This window comes from Pyxicephalus adspersus, chromosome 6 (assembly GCF_032062135.1).
Source record: "Pyxicephalus adspersus chromosome 6, UCB_Pads_2.0, whole genome shotgun sequence".
Taxonomy (NCBI): domain Eukaryota; kingdom Metazoa; phylum Chordata; class Amphibia; order Anura; family Pyxicephalidae; genus Pyxicephalus; species Pyxicephalus adspersus.
The window spans coordinates 70,284,260-70,302,278 of NC_092863.1; the positions used below are offsets into that span (position 1 = coordinate 70,284,260).

An 18,019-nucleotide genomic window follows, 5' to 3' on the forward strand; every position below is an offset into this window, starting at 1 on the left:
ATATAGAGACCCAAGATATCCGAAATCCTACAGACCCATTTCATTAATAAATATTGATGCCAAAATATTATCAAAAATCATGGCGGATCAGTTGGCCAAGTTTCTCCCACAAATAATCTCACCAGTGCAAGTAGGTTTTGTCAAGGGGAGATAGACAGCCATTAACAGGAAGGTCCTGGTCGTATTGGAGTATCCTAAGATACACCCTTCTGAAGATGTGGCGATGCTGGGCATAGACGCCAAAAAGGCCTTTGATAGTGTCAACTTGCAGAGGATTTTTAAAGTGCTTAGTCATATAAGAGGCCCTCTCTAAAACATAATTTGTGGACTTGTCCACCAATCTCCTTGTATTGGCAAAGTGTTACTCGATTTATTTAAAGGATTACATGTTTCAATATCCTTCTTGATCCTTTTTTATGTATTTTGGGGAATTGGGGGGACACCTTGGTTGAGGGTTTCAGTAGTGGGACTAGAAGATGGACCAGTATATGTTTGCTGGCAGCTAGAAGAGCTATTATAGCATCATGGATGGACTCAACCCCCAATGGTGTCTAAAATTAAAACTGCCCTGTTACAAATTCTATACAGAGAGAAGCTGGAAGCCGATCAAGGTGATGATATGGGGGTCACCTGTTTTTAGAGCAAGTGGCATGCTTTCATTGATAAAGCATTGGCAGCGCCCGAAAGGAATGCTATTTATCTGAAATTTGAATATTCCACATAGTATATAACTAATAGAGTGTACTGGTTTGCAATAGTTATGCATATAATGTGAAGAGGTTTTTTTCATTGCTGGAATGGCTGTACTTGAGTATGTTTTATTGTTTATTATTTTTATGTTGGTTTATGTATTTTATGTTTGTTTTCTTTTCAATTTTTTTTTTTGTTGAGCTGCTAGATTGGCTTTAGTGTTTGAAATATTGACCTCAAAAATAACCTCATAGAAAACTAATGAAACATGAAAATTAAGAAAAATTAAACTAGATATGCCTACATATACAAAAAGAAATTTTGAAATACTTAATGTCAATTTATTCTATATTTAGTATATTTACAGAACTAATCACAAAGAAGTCATTGAAAAACTCAGTTTTTATGATTTCCTTTTATGCTGATGATCAGGACAATCACGTTGAAGGCTCCAGCAGTAGCCTGCCGTCATGTGTCTATCCCATCTGCCCTGGTACCTTTCTTCCCTCACCTTTATATCTTGATGGAACCTCTCCCCTTGTTCCTCAATGAAATTGCCAAGATTTTCTGGAAATTTTTGCAAATACAATAGAAAACTTTTACATTCACAGCACAAAAATAACAATTATTATGATGATTTTTGGGCTCTTGCCATACCATAGGTGCACCAAATTTCAGACTTTTCAGTTATCCATTTTCCACTGATGTGGACACTCTACACAAGTTTTGCATACCATATGGGCCCAATACTTATCTTGGTCCCCCAGTTTAATGCCAAAATATGCAAGATATGCTTGCTTCACAAATTCTGTAATGTTTCTTCTCTGTTTTGCTGACAATTTTCACCACAAATGTGGAAAAATATATTAGGGTCATATAAAAAACTTCTTGAAGAACTCATATTTCTGTAAAAAAGAAAAAGCATGAATAAAAAGAAGGCAAATTAAAGTCTCATGAAAATAATGCTACATTTATTATATAAAATGCCAAACATCAGTGTAAATAAAGATTGATATTATTATGCTGTAAAATATGTTGGTAAAATTATCTATTCCAATTCCTGTATCACAAGAACTAAAGCCAATTCAGTGAAACTGATGTAATTTCTGGATTCAGCAGACTTGAGAGACACTATATATATTAAAAAATCTTTGGCAAGCAAAAAAAAGGTACTTTTGTACACACCTTTCTTCTGAAATTGTAATCAAGTTATATAACATGTAGCTCCTCTAGTACCTATACTGATTAATACAAGTGTCAATACAAGTTACATGACTGTCATTTGAAGCCTGCAATCTTGATAGATCTTGTCTAGATCAGTTAGTAATCAAGCTGTGCATGAGGTGGGATGTACCAACTTGGGACCACTTGTGTAACAATTTTTCATAATCTTGGAAGTTTGTGTCTGAATACCCACTGTTTCAACATCGAAAAGAAAACCCTTCACAGCAGTTCAAAGGATATGATCATCTCTTTGTAAACTTTCATCAACAAATTATTATAGTTGGGTTTTAAATAAAAAAACAAAATAAAACAAAACAAAAGGGAATGTAAGAGACCCTTTAATGGCCAAGTTTGCAAAAACTAAAACTCCCTAATTGAGTTTCCAAGAAATATTGGAGAGTAAGGTGTTTTCATGTTAAACTTGATGTGGCACAGAATACATACAATACCAGTAGTTATACAGCTCTTTCAGACAGCACAGTCACCTTACTGATCTGACTAATAAATAATCACCTTTTTTTAGCATATTTGCATGCAGGTCACGTTTCTAGCTCCAAATACCTTCCCTCTCCCAGTCTTAGTACAGCTATACAGGAGACTACAGTAGGCTAAAATCACATCAAATTCAAATGATTATACTGTCTGCATTGAATTGCACATACAATTATTATTTTATCATACATGATTGTATTAGGTTGTGTTTTTTAAAATATCTTCCTAACTCTTTGACATTGTTGATAACTTAAAGCGGACCTATCACCAAAATCTTTACTTTACATAAGGGGGAGAAAACACTTTTATATAATGTATGTCATCCTTTTTTTTTTTTTTTCCTCAACATCCCTTCTGTCTTTATAGCTATGGAAGTAAATGGAAGTGCAAAGCCTCCAGGAATGCGTGGCTGGTCCTTGAGGGGAAAGAAATGCTGATCTTGCGCATTGAGTTCACCATTTTTTCCCCCTATTCCAGCAGGCTTTATCACCCGATAAAGCGCCTGCGAAGTTCAAGATCAGGTGACGTAGCCAGAACAAGGAAGAAATCAGACAAAAATGACACACCTGGGGCTGACGGAGGATTCCAGGATGGCATATGACCCAATCAAGGACATCTCCAGCGGGATCGGGAGATTTGAGGAATTAAAGGTAAGTGTGATTTTTTTATTTTCAGTTTAGTTCCATTTTAAAATGTAATTTTTGAGCAGATTTGTAATTTTGTCCTTCACCATCATCTTCTATATATATAATATTGCTATCATGATGTGGCACTCCTAGTTAAGCCCATTTCCTGTATTTATGATTTTAGCCTTGAGCAGCACGGATGATGCTTTTAAGCCTATGTTCATAATATATTAGCAAATTCAAAGTTACAGAGAAAAAAACAGGGCTTCTTGACCAGTGAGACTATGAAAAGCTTCTACCGAATGTAATTGTCCAATGAATAACATTTATAATATGTATTTAAAATAGTGGGAGCCTCCTCTCCTTCCAGCTTTATCTTGTGTAAAATCCCATGTGATATTAATAACAATGTAATAATAATATATGTATTTGTTATTTTAGTTGTGTGAAAGTAAGCAAAGGTAAGACAAAATTAACATTTGACTAAACTGTCTGATGAAGAAAAATTTGACAATCCAGTTTTAAAATAAATATTTTTTTTTTTCCTATTGGCGTTCTGTAATTAACAAATAAGAAAGACAATAACACAGACCACAGTTTTGGCAGGAGAAGAATATATAAAAACAAAAAAAAACAAATCACATGTACTCGTACTGAAATTGCAATCGTAATAAAAAAACTGGTCTAAAGCAAATAATGGAAAATTATATACATATTGTCATAAATCAAACATCCTGTAATAGAAAAAAATTTAAACATCATATTTGACTTTTGGATGGGCATTAAGCGCTAAAAAGATCAAAAGATTTAAGGTGGATTGGTAAATGTGGCCATACAAAGGATTTTTTCCTTTTTGATAGAAGTGGTTTTGACATTTTGTGTAACAATTTAATAATCAATTATTGGGCAAAATAGTAGCAGAAGACAAGTGAAAGGTTTGAAAGTTAATCTATATAGCAGTGACATCTTGCAGCATGTAGGACAGTTATGTTCAAGATTCAGTGGACCTGAATTTAAAAGTTGAAGATTTGCTAACCTATAAGGAATATCTAGAAGTGTTAATAAATGTTATTAAAATCTACCCATTGTCTTTTAATTACTTCTGAAAAATAGCACACACTTCCTCTTGTTTAAGATCTGCCTAGGCACAGCCTTCAAACATGGGCTTTTAAAGCCTCAAGTTAAACGCTGGGGAAAACATCCGTGTAGACTAAGCCTTAGGAGAGAGATTTGGTGGTGTCACTCCCATGCTGCTCCCTGTTTTCATTCTGTAAGGCTACATACACAGGTCAGATGATTCTCATCTGATAATTGCCTCACCGCTAGTATCTGACAAGAATCTAGTGTGTGTACAGTGCTCGTCCAACATCATTCATAAATCCGTCCGGGCGGATCCACAAACGACCATAATACAAGTGAAGGGGAGAGTGCACAGTGGGGTGATGCTCCGTCATTCTCCCGTCACCCCTCTCCATGGAGCAGAACGATGCTGTACGTATCGCGCTTGTTCAGTCTTTTGGCGTTGGAAAGGATTGTGAAAGATCCTTTCCAACACCAACTATTGAACCTGTGTACATAGCCTAAATCTAGATTTCTGTCATCTTTACTTCTTGTCTTGAATAATTACTTCATCAGTGATTGGGGGATGTTTTGAAACAAAGCCCTGTTCCTTTACTAATAGGGGTGCCTCCACAATAAGACACAGTGCAGAACAAACCACAAGTAACAGTAGATCCATGTCTAGAATTTATTAACAATTTCCACTGAACAAAAGTGTTGGGACCACAAAAGATATTATAATCCAATTTAGCAATAATATTCAGAAAAAGAACACAATGGACTCTTTGTCCGGTATTTGCCAACATTATAAATTAAATGAAAAGAACACATTGCAGTTAATAGATATGTCAGAGCTCACAATGAGCTGTTGTGTTCTGACAGACCCCAGTGTACTGGACACTTCATAACATTTTTCTGAATATAAATAGACATTTTCAAGTAAATATTACCAAAAAAAAGTCCAACCTCATGTACTCTGTTACTTAATTTACCCTACCAAAAAACTAAAAAGCACCCTTTTTCTTAATTTTGGAAAAGAGGATCAAATTTAACATCATAACGTATTTCCTACATTCTACTGGCAGCCCACATCACTATGCCCCATGCCTCATCCATTTCTCCCGAATGGACAAGTCCCTATTCATCCCCTGTAGTGCCCAAAGATCGTAGTGGAATTTCTAAAGTCCTTAGGCGTGCATTCGGATCGAATCAAATTTTTCCTGAAATTCGGATCGAATTTCACTTTGTCCGATTCGATTCGCCCATCTCTACTTGTATCCATGCGTGTGATGAGGTTATGAGTGAGGAAGTCATTAGTAGGTCATTGGAGGAGCGGAGAGAGCGGCTGGGGGAATACTTTTTTACCAGGTCAGAAATGTAAGTGGGACAATAACTGTGGAGGGATTTGAAGGCAAAGCACAGGAGCTTGAATTTGATTCGTTGAACGTGAAAAGGAAGCCGGTGTAGAGATCTGTAAAGAGATGCAGCTGAAGAGGAGGGCTGGGAAGGATGGATGAGTCTGGCTGCAGCATTCATAATAGATTGTAGAGGAGCGAGTCAGGTTAGTTGAATACCAGAGAGGAGGATGTTACAGTAGTCCAGACAAGAGATGATAGGAGCGTGTAAAAGGAGTTTGGTGGTCTTAGGGGACAGGTAGGGGCGGATTTTGGAGACAATGTGTAGATGAAAGTGACAGGACCTGGAAATGTTCTGAATATGGGGGGTAAATGAGAGGGCAGAGTTAAAGGTGGCATCAGGACAACGTGCCTGAGGGGAGGGCCGAATAACAGTGTTGTTAACAGTTAGATATTTTTCAGGGGAAGAATCTAGATTATGGATCTAGATTACGTGCTAACATGTTGGTAGCCTTATCTGTACTTAAATAGAACCTGTATGTCGTCCTGGACAATTGAGCTGCAGCTTGGGTGGTAAAAAGAAGATTGAGTGCAGTTCTAGAATTCTCCAAAGCGGCCCTAGTTGCTGAGGAGGGATTGGAATAAAAGGCTTTGGAAGCCTGGAAAAATTCTCAAGAAAGAGAGGTTTAGACTTGCATTCACGTTTTAACCTCTAATGAAAGGTTTATAAGCCTCCCAGAGGGTATTGGGAGAAATATTGGGAGAATGGTTAAAGGAGGTACTCCTGGATGGAAGTATGAATGCGGTCGCAAATTGAGGGATCTGATAAGGTACAGTCATTCATAGACCAAGTTTTAGAAACACCGGAGGCAAGTGAAGAAGAGAGGGTGGTCAGACCAAGGAACCGGAAGAATCAAGGCAGAGGTTACTAGCAGGAGGTTCAAGGTAGACACAAAGATATGATCAATCCTTTTAGAAACCTGGTGTGGATGGGAAAAAAGGTAAAATCCCGAGATGTGGGATGGAGTTCACTTTATGTATTGGATAAGGAAACTGTGTATTTTTTTTAGGGTTTGTTCAGATTTAGCGTTTCAGTCAGTAACACTGAGTAGGTGTTCTAGCCTCTATTTGCTATAGGAGCAAATGAAGCAAATTCTTTGAAGCAGAGTCTGGCTTCTGCTCAGCTGTGTTTAAGAATATGTGGGTGCTAGCATCATAATTGAAGTTATTAGGGGAACCTTGAAAAATGTTGTGCAAGCTTGATCCTTCATTCTTTTGTTGTTAACTTATGCATATGGTTTTGTTCGGTCATTATGCAACATAAGGGAGTCATATACAAAATGTTGATTTTCCATGATGCAGAGACTCTAAAAGGAAAAACTGCATAAAGCATGTGACTTTGTGCCTTTATCATTTATTTAAATGGGCCTACTTAATTTAGGAATTGATGGGCTTAGATGTGCATTTTTGTGTTATATATGTTTCAGATGTCATGTGTTGATGGCACATGATCTTGCTGCTGCCTTTTGGGCTGTTTAAAGACACAACCTCATCTGTCTGTGGCTGCCTAGGCTTCTTGTGTCTCTATGTATGCTTTTTTTACATCAATTGGATGGTTCTTCCTAAGCTTGCTGCAGCAATCATAGCAGGTGTTGGTTACAGCATGGAGGTAGAAAGTAAAATTTTCAAAAAAAACGTCAGGACTTGACGTGTCTGTATTGGTCCTTTCATTATCTGGTTTATTCTAGGGCTGGTCTTAAATTGGCTGATATGTCCAGGGAATGATGAGTGAGGAAAATTCTGCCTGTGCTTGGACAACTGTCTGTAGTGTCAGGACACTGTAGTGTTGCAATCCTCACCAAATGCACACATGGTCCCACTGCCAACTGGAAAGTAAAACTTCAGTAATCTAGACATATACACAGATAGTATACAAATGAGTGTATGGACAAATATGTGTGCTGGCAAATTACCAAGATGATGGGGGAGGGGGCATTTTGGTATTTTCAGATTAAGTACCTAGTTTGGCACAATTTGTTTTAATCAGATGCCTATGCAATGAATCTAAATTAGATAATTTTTAAATGTCTGCACATACACAATCTGTAATGGCTATAACAGGATATTTAGAAAATTAGATTATTAGAAAACTGTAACAATACACTTAGCAAAGCTTTTTTTAGAGTGGTTAAAGAAAAAAGATTAAAGTGACATAAAAACAACTAAATTCAAATGTTTAATTTGTAGTGTATAGTTAGAAAGGTCCAATTTAAATGCAAACAGCTCCGACACCAATTACAATACGGTCATAAGTATCAATTTTCTTTGTTGAAAAAATGAAGAGATTTCTTTTGTAGACAGCTGACATATAGTAGCTCATTGCAATATTCTGGACATGGAATTTTAAATACTTGCATATTACAGACCCCAGTGCTGTTAAATTGTCAGATAAAATTTCCCAGAGAACTGTATTTAAGTAAGAACTCTCGAGAATTATGTTGCCAGAAGATCAATCCGTTGCTGGCAATGCCAGGAATATTAGTAGAACAGTTTAGAACCATCACTTTTAGGAAATATTCTACAAAATACCAAATCAAAAAGGTGTTGTATCTTTTTCCAGATGGCAGGACTAATAGGGTGTTAAAAACAGAACTGTGAAGGCCTGGATTTAAATTTATTTTTGTTCTGCATATTTACTTATGTAAAAAAAACTTTACAAAGTCTGCCATTCCTTCTTTGTTTTTTTATTTTGGAAGACTTATTTACTTGACACCTAATGGGAGTTCTAATAAAATACATGTATTATACTTACCAGTATCACTTTTGGTTTAATATAGTTTTGCAAGTGCTAGAAGCACAGCTAGGATATTTAAGATCTAACACTTACTGGTGGATCTCATGCTGAAGTCAAATAACTGACTTAGCTAGTTACCAATAGGAAAGTGAAAAAGTTAACAGGATTGAGGCATCTGCACATTGCAAAATACAAAGTGACATTCCACACCTTACCACACTGCTCCTAAGCACATGCTTGCACCACTTATAGTGAATAAGGGCCCTGATTACCTGCATACATCTTCCAAAAAGATAATTTGGTGAAGCCGGGGTCATTTAGCCTTTATTTTCAGTAGAGGATACAATAAAATCTGACAGACTTTTGTCTGCATTGCCATTGGGGAGTTTCCTTGACTTTATGTTTGATAAAATGTTTTTTTTTTCAACACACTTTAGGACATTATTTAGAGTTTATACGTGTTGGGAATGATTCGGTGTAGCTGGAGTTGACTAAGCAAGATGACCATATTCCTGATCCCGATGTGTACTTGTGTTCTGACAATTGTCTCTTTAATGGTGCTGTCCCGCCACTGACTGGAGATTTCCTCACTATTTGCTATTCTGCTTAACCTAACCTAAACTGTAAACTGTCCCCAACACAGCAATCCTGAGCCCTGCAGTCTGAAATTAAAACTTCCAGTTATTCTTTTGACACAATATCCACCTAAATTTGTGACCATTTAAAGATCCTACATAAATAAGTATTTTGAATCTGCATTTAAATGTTGCCTCATGTCCAAAACGAATTGATCTAGCTGGACCGGAGTACAAGCACTTAACCAATGACCCCATCAGCCTGAAATGGATAACTAGCTTATATAAAACTGAGGTGACAGTTTGGACAATCTGAGTGTTAGGACCAGCCAGCAATTTATCGTTCTGGGAACTGAGCCAAACTAGCAAAAATGAAAAAGCTACTTGCCTCTATTTTCACAGTTTTATTTCTTCTTGCATTGATAATTTATTACATTATGCCATTCTGCTGCTTGGAGTTTTGCAGATTGGGCAGTCAATAGCTAAATGTATTCGCTACCCTAACATAAAATACAATGCAATGGGGCAGATCTATGCCAAAATAAAGGAGATTTGCCATCATTTCTGAGGTTAACATATGCTTTTTGGCAGTTTAAATGGTTCAGTAAGGGAAAATGGATCTGAAGCAGAAGCAATGGGTTAATCCCATTGTTATAATTTGATATGAGATTCCTAACCTAAATATTATTCACAGAGGGGTTTACATATGCAAAAGTAAATCAGTCAATTGTGTGGAGCAGTATATGTGTGAAGAGCAGCCAAATATCCCATGTAAATTATCTAACCAAAGAGGGTAATAAAGTGGCATTTTCTGCTCTGGCAATGATTGACACTTTCATTATTAGGCTACAGTCAATTTAAGGATGCAGTCTGCCACTACTATGTGATCACAGCTATATATTCAAAGCAAACACCTTGTACACAGATGGAGAACATTTGCTTAGCATTCTTCTTAAAGAAAACAAAACGAAATCCTGCATGTCATAGGGCCCAACATGAGCTTACAAAATCCAAGGAGAAGTCAGAATGCCTTTTACACATTTTAGAGAAAGCATTTTGACATTTTGTATATTGTGTTGGCGTGGCCCTCTACAGAGTATCATGGGTAGAAAGTATACTTATATATATCTATATATCCCTAAGTTAGGAGATAATGAATAAACTGGTCATTTTTGTTTGCATCAGTTTCCCCCACTGCCCATACACCAAATTGTCCCTGTCCGAACCACTAATAGTATTTGTGACTGCATCTGACTGTAGATACAGAGACAATAAACTGTAAGAAACTCAGACAGCAGGAACTGATGCAAATAGCTTTATTAAAGCTTTTATTTGTATGTCAATGCCATATAAATTTTATATACCAGATATATAAAACAGAATTTTCATCATTATTTAGCAAACTTGCTCCAAAGTAATATGCTTCATTTTAAACATCTTACATTTTATATATGCAGATACTGGCATTTGAAATCTGTCAGTATAAGTGAAAAGATAGCATAATAAACACTTTCATTATATTAAAACACTACACAATATTTTTGACTATATATTATCAGGAAAAAAGTTTAATACAGGTGAAATAAAAACAATAACAACCTTTGGGAGCATTGAATAAATGCTGGGGCACAAATTACCATGAATGTTAATGTATGTTACTACAAGATGCTTTTTATATGCATAACAACACTTATACGATACTTATTTTCAATGGCAAATCAATGCGTATGCATCCAGGGATAATTTTAGGTATGGCAAACTAGGGCCCCCATCTTCTCAAGAGCCCCAACTAACAGAAAGGCAATGTATAAACGGAGCTTACATGTTGTACATTTGGAACCCCATTTCATATTTGCCCAGGTTTTTTTGCAGTTATGTTATATAATAGTGAAGTTTGCTAATTTGTACATATCTACTACCAATGGCTAAAGCTGTAATGCAGAGAGAACACACAGGACTTGTCAAGTCTATAGTAATAAAATTGTGCTTTTTTGAGACTCCCCTTTCTTAAATTGTTTTTTTACAATTGTAATTACATTATCTGCTACACATAATACTGTTCTTCTATAGTGTTGTTCTCCTAACAGTCCGTGTTTACATAAGCTATGTACACACGTGCAATATTTGTTGTTGGAAAGGAACAATTAACAACCGAACGTTCTATAATCGTTAACAAAAAAAGTGCACAATCACAGGCCAACGATGCCGATGAACGAGCAATGTCGCTGGAAATGAACGACTGTCCTGGCCGATCTGTTAGGGCGATGATCGTTCGCTATCTATTGTGTGTGAGGTCGTGTAGTGATCGTGAATGGTTTGTTTCCTAACAACAATTGTTGCACGTGTTTACCTAGCCATACTGAATATACAGATAGAGCACAGACAATCAACAATGGCTTTTTTTTCAGTTTTTATGGCTTTAGAAGCATACTTCAGTCAAAAGTTCTTTTTTATCAAGTAATGGGAACAACAACAAGGCCTGTCTATTTGTTTTACACTAAACTGTGCTATATGAACAACATTTAAAAAATGAAAATACAATATTCGAGGTCAATACATCACCCAGCTTAGACTAAACAAAGAAATACATGTCCTTCTCATATTTCCCATTACCTAATTGTAACATTATCATTTACTATAGTAAATAAGCATAAATGAAAACCTAACTGAGGAAATACTAGGTAGCCTAGTTAGTATTGCTGTGGCTAACCATTTTCTTTTTAACTATTCGAATTCCGTATTTTTCAAGACTCTAAAACAGAAGTAGCATGCAGCAAGTGAAGTCTGGAATAACTAAAATGCTTATCTGTTTTATGAGCAAGCAACTCAAAAACATATTAAAGCCTGTATGATATGTATGATCATTGTACCTGTATGATAATCATAGTCAGAAACAGAACTTGGTAAGGGAATTCTCTGTATTTTAAAGGGCTTTTAAAAAATGATGTAAGGGGTGGCAGACTTTGACCTTGGTCCTCTATTGTTGAAGGTGTTTGTGAGTGATATTTGTAAGGATTACAATATTTTGTCTCCTGATGGTTTATGTATGATCATAGCAATAATAGGAAGTTAGTTTTGACTCTAGATGAAATTCTATAATTGAATGTATGAAAAGTGGTATATTACTTAACTGTAAGCAGCTCTAGGCTGCCACCCAAACATGGCTATGGTGGTGTTTTTAAAGGTGTCATTGAGCCAAGCAATCTCTGACTTTGTACAAACTTAGTTTTTTTAGTTTGAGAGACAGAACATGTCCTCCTACTTTTTTTCAAGTGCTATCAGCTGTCAGGAGCCTAGATCTTCTGATAAACACACTTTACATCGCTTTTCTTATTATTTTTTATGAAGGATAGCAAGTGGGGGGGGGGCATTACAGATCATGTTCACAACTGGCTTTAAAGTTTAGCTAAAAATTGATAACTTATTATTAACTTCCTCCTGCTGTTATTATACAAACCATAACTTAGGTTGTGCTAGGTTTTCATCTATAGCAAGGTTTATGTGCCTTTACTTTGTCTCCCCGATGCCTTTTTTCTGAAATCTTACTTACCGCTTTTAGACTTGATGCCAGTGTAAAGACAAAGAGTATTAGTATCCGAGGAATGGGACTTCACAGATACATACGTATGTATCTTCTCCTTTAAAGCATGATTAGCTACATTCCATATTGTAATCACTCCTTACAGACACAATTCTGACCATGCAATTTACCCAGACCTTGAGGGAACACAGATTCTAAAGTTAGCTCTTGGTGACTGTCCCAGCACCTGCAAAAGCAGAGCACACAAGGGTCTCTTAAGGAGAACTACTAGAGTGTGCTAAATAGTGGCTTTCCTCCTCCCCCTAGGAGCAAAGAACACTTTTGTACTCTTGCTGGACAGATTTGCAAAGAGATTTCTTTCCACGCTTTAAATGTTCAGATATATTACTTATATTTAAAAAAATAGAAATCACTGTGGTAATGTGGATTTTGTCCATTGTTTTCATCAAGGGCTGAATCTCAGGGCTTTAAAAAAACTGCAAACACATTACTTAGCAAAAGATCAGATCAATGTTGCAGTGTTAACCTGTTTTCATTTTCATTATCTCCACTGGTCAGTTTCAGGGACAGTCTGACACACACAGAAGAGATAGTGGCTCTGAGTTGACCTCACATACTCAGCAAAAAACAGAAATAACTAGAAAAACAGACAGCAGTGCAATGCAAATTGTGTCCCATTGTAACGCTACTATATTACAGTTTGTTTTCTGCTACAGATGCAAGTTTACACAACCTTAAACTTTGTAGATGACGTGGAAACCACAAAAAACAAATTTACCCCTGAGTACAATGAAGCACTGGGACCTATAGTACTTCAGCAGCTGGAGAGTCACAATGCTAAGTCTGCCTCTTTAAACTAACTAATGTCAGTAATTGATTTTCCAGTAAAGAATGTTTTTTTTAAGTCAGATAAACTCTTTAGGGGTTTACTTTATAAATCAATTAAAATAGGTATACTGCTTTCAATAACTTTGTTTTAGATCACACAGGTAATATTTTAGGATTATCTTTACCAGGGACATAATTATTCGTTTTGGACCCTTTTGAAAATTGTGAACCATGTTCCCACAACTGTTTTCTGTTATGAAGAATAACTAAAATACACCCTAATACCTTATACAGTATTACAAGCTTCATCTACACCCTGTAACATGATGTTGGTAAAACCAGTCACGTAATCTGAGGAAATAGAGAACAGGAGACATTTTTCCCCTGTTGGAGTAAATTGAAAGAGTCTATTCTGGAATATGCTGGATTCTAGCATGCTTTTTGGCCCCCAGTGGTTGAACTCGATGGACTTTTCTTAGGACAATTTAAAACTTCAATCATCTTCTAAATGTAAAAAAGCTGGAAATTGTCCTAGGAAACTAAAACAATAGAATATCTCACATTTGTTTTACCCAGGGTAACATACTTGAAACATTACAAACCAATAAACTCAACCCTAAAACTCATTTGCTGTCCTCTCAAAAACCCATTTGACTTCAAAAGTACTATTACCAAACCCAAGGCTATAAAAGTCTTTTTTGTCAGTATTGCACCAAAATGTATAAATGTTACCACCTTCCTACTGGATTTATTACATTCTACTGGATAAGGAGTGTCTGATTAGCAAGACCTCCTAAAAAAAAAAAAAAACCAAACGGTTTCATTATTATTTTCCTGTAATTTTCACTCTCGATATATTTTTTTTTTTTTAGCATATGGAAAGAACACCAGGTTAACAATCATTCTTATATTAATGTCTTCCATAGTAAGTAGCTAAGTAGTTATATTCAGACCAATTTTAATTTATTAATTGAAATATTAAAACTTCTACTAAAATCTTAGCACTTTTGATCTTTTGATTTAGACAAGTATACTCATACACATTTAGACTGCTTTAACAACTAACTTAATATTTTAACCTCCCTAGCGGTAATCTTAAGTGTGGTTTGGGGTGAATTATCCATACCAAAAGTGGTAACCCTGAGCCACACTCGGGGTGGAATTGCCGGGGAGTTTAAAAAGCTTACCTGGCAAGCAGTGCCCACAGCTTGCCCGGCATCTTCTTCCCCTGCCTATGCCGGCCGGTCATCTGTGTAACCTGGCGATGCCCGGCTGGCATCTGCATCCCCGGGGGATGAACGTTAGGGACGCAAGGCTGGGGCCAGTCGGGCATCTGTGTGCAAGCATGTGGCTGGGGGGCAGGACCCTGTGGCTGGAAGGTGGGACCTGGTGGAAAATGTAAAATACTAAGTATACCGCCAGGTAGGTTAGGCTCATTGGGTTAATAAAACCATGGCTTAATATCTAACGTATAATTTACCTTTAGTGTGGATCATGCCTAGCAAAAGCCTTATATTCTTTACTCTTTCTTATCTTTGGCATTAACAAACTAAACATTGTTCCACTTGCGTTTGTCAAATTCAAGCATAAATGCATAAGCAAACAATAACTAGTATATTAAATGAAACAATACAATTCAACCACTGGAGATTATTGCAGATATCTATATTTTCCCTCTAATTTTGATTTTTTTTTCCCTTTTCTGTTTTATTATTTCCAGTGTGCGGCTGTACCACCTATACCCTTCTTTTTAAACCCCCCCCCCCCTCCAAAAAAAAAACGAAGGTATTGGAGGTAAATTTTTACCTTACAAAAAAGGGTTGTCTACCCTTTTATATAAGGCAAATATTTTAGTTAAGGTCTGCTTAAAATGCAATGGCTTATCTTGGTATTGTTGCTAACCATACTCTATTCTCTCTCCTTTATGACCGCAGTGTACCCATTTTCCGAAACTTCCAGTAGTATAACGCCATGTCACAAGCTCAAGTCATCTTATATTGACAATAAATTTACTGCACTCAAATGGCCTCCACAGCCAGCAGATCTCAATCTCCCAGAGCACCTTTGGAATAAAATAAAATGGGGGATTAAGCCACAAAGAATTAGGGCAGTTCTGAAGGAAAAAAATGGGACCAACTGGTACTAGCAATGTGTACCTAATAATGTGTCTGTGAGTGTATTTTACCTACTTCTAAATCTTTATGTAAAAAAATATACCAACCAGAGTATATGTCACTAAATACAGTTTACTGACATTTTTATTTTGTTTTATACCTCAGTAAAAACAAAAAGGCTGGATAAAGGGCTGATGAAGTATAATTTCAACAAATTACAATGAAGCAGAGATTAACTTTACAGGCATAGAGCAGCAGATATATGTGAACACCTGGGTGAATAGGCCCAAAATAAAACCTATTTGTTGGATTTTGGAAATAGATGAAAGTTAAACCCTGCTGGTTATACTAAATGATCCATTCAGGACGTGTGTCTAAAAACTCGGTAACCACTATTATGTATATAATTATAGCAAGTAAAAAAAGGCAATGTAGCTGTATACAAATGTTATATTGTAAGGTAAAATGAAATACAATCTACTTTTGTAAATATCTGGACCCATAATATGACCGTCACTGTTCAATTTATTTCTACTGCCAATAATGAACAATAATTTATTGGAAGTTTTCATCTATTTTAGGTATTTGTGCAGGGTGAAGGGCGAGTATTCACAAGGACCACTATCTTCTTTANAGTATATGTCACTAAATACAGTTTACTGACATTTTTATTTTGTTTTATACCTCAGTAAAAACAAAAAGGCTGGATAAAGGGCTGATGAAGTATAATTTCAACAAATTACAATGAAGCAGAGATTAACTTTACAGGCATAGAGCAGCAGATATATGTGAACACCTGGGTGAATAGGCCCAAAATAAAACCTATTTGTTGGATTTTGGAAATAGATGAAAGTTAAACCCTGCTGGTTATACTAAATGATCCATTCAGGACGTGTGTCTAAAAACTCGGTAACCACTATTATGTATATAATTATAGCAAGTAAAAAAAGGCAATGTAGCTGTATACAAATGTTATATTGTAAGGTAAAATGAAATACAATCTACTTTTGTAAATATCTGGACCCATAATATGACCGTCACTGTTCAATTTATTTCTACTGCCAATAATGAACAATAATTTATTGGAAGTTTTCATCTATTTTAGGTATTTGTGCAGGGTGAAGGGCGAGTATTCACAAGGACCACTATCTTCTTTAAAAATAGTTTTATACCTTCAAAGCAGTAAGTTTATACAAAATATATATGAATTCTGTACATATCTTTACTTCTTTTAGGCCTTAATTAAAATGTTCCCTTGTTTTAGTCCGATCATAATGAAATACAGGACATCTAATACATGCATGATCTTGTTTAAATCAGTAGGTAGAGCTTTATTGTCCTTTTTATATATGCATCTCTTTGTTCACAGGCTTACTATATCATGCTGCATTTTACATACAGAATTTGATATTCATGATATTCAACTGTGAATTATTCCAGAAGTTTTTCTTAAACAAGTGGATCCACAAGTGTTTATCTTTTATTTAAAAGTGGACTGTAGCATATACTAGCTAAACACATTGTAGGTTTTACAGTGATACACGGCTTTCAGTCTGATATTTTAGTAAGCAGTCCAAGATTAATACCTTATCTAAGTTGACAGTAAAAATTTTGAAAACATGGTCAGATGACTGACTTTATGTTGTTTACCTATTTGTTTACCGCTTTTTTAAATAAGTGCATAAGGACCTATTCAACATACATAACATTTAGGTTACATTCATATAAAAATATAGAACATTTTAAAAGGTATACAAACTTTCAAGACCCATTGTAATCTATTTTTTGTATACATGACACAACATGTGTACTTTTGATCAAGATTTACCAACACCTCCGATCACTTTATAGCTAATGGAGGAGAGGAAAACTGGTTGGTTATGATCTACTGGAAGTAGATTTTTTTGGACTCACGTCAAATGCAACCCTTTTTTATCAAATCAGAAATGAAGTGAAAAAAAAACTAACCTGTGGTTACCAGTACCAGTGTGTGTACCAGGAATACCCGGATTCATTGTTTTTTTTATGTCAACCATTTTCTAGGAAAAAAAATTTCTAACCACCAATGCTGTCTAAGAGGCTGACACAGGTTACATCTGCTCATCTTGATCCCTTTCCATTAAACCACTAGTTGTTGGGCTAGGTAGAACATGCAAGTGCATACAATGCAGCACAAGGAAGGGATCAAATGGTGGTTCCATCAAGCCTGAACAGTCATGTGCTCCCTAATGTTTACCAACTTTAAACAGTTTTGTCCATTTCTTCTGAGTTAATAGTGTGATAGCAGAGAAAGTTATCTTAAAGTGTACCTATACTCACAAAATCAACTTTGGCTTATGGATAACATAAGCCTAAGTTATAATCATCCGAATACTTTTTTCCCCTTGCTTTGACCTTTAAACATGAAAAACGAATTCTAGCCACACCCCCAGGTCTCTCCATCGCCTAGGTGGTGAACTGCAATCTGGGAAATGCCATCCTTGGTGGGAGTGTTTCTAATCTAATCCCACTGATCTAATTAAGAAGATTTTTTTTCTTTCCTTGCCTGGGACTCTCATGTGACTCAAGTGCGACTTTTCAATCTGCAGCTACTTCCTGCTTCTTTTCAGCTTGTGAGCTCTCTGTACAGAGGTCTCCAGCTAGTGAGGAAGGGGGAGTGGGTGGAGAAGAAGGTCAGGGGAGGAAGAAAACGTAAACTTGCCAGTCACAAGCTGGCCACTT

General features: G+C 36.1%; 1 long non-coding RNA gene across 2 annotated transcripts in view; it reads right to left on the minus strand.

The window, feature by feature from the left end:
* Positions 1–925: 925 nt before the first annotated feature.
* LOC140334053 (uncharacterized) overlaps positions 926–18,019 on the minus strand; it is a 65,508-nt gene continuing 48,414 nt past the window's right edge. For both annotated transcript variants that reach the window (XR_011921472.1, XR_011921473.1), the window contains exon 5: positions 926–1,595. This is a non-coding gene — a long non-coding RNA (uncharacterized lncRNA). The remainder of the gene's footprint in view (positions 1,596–18,019) is intronic.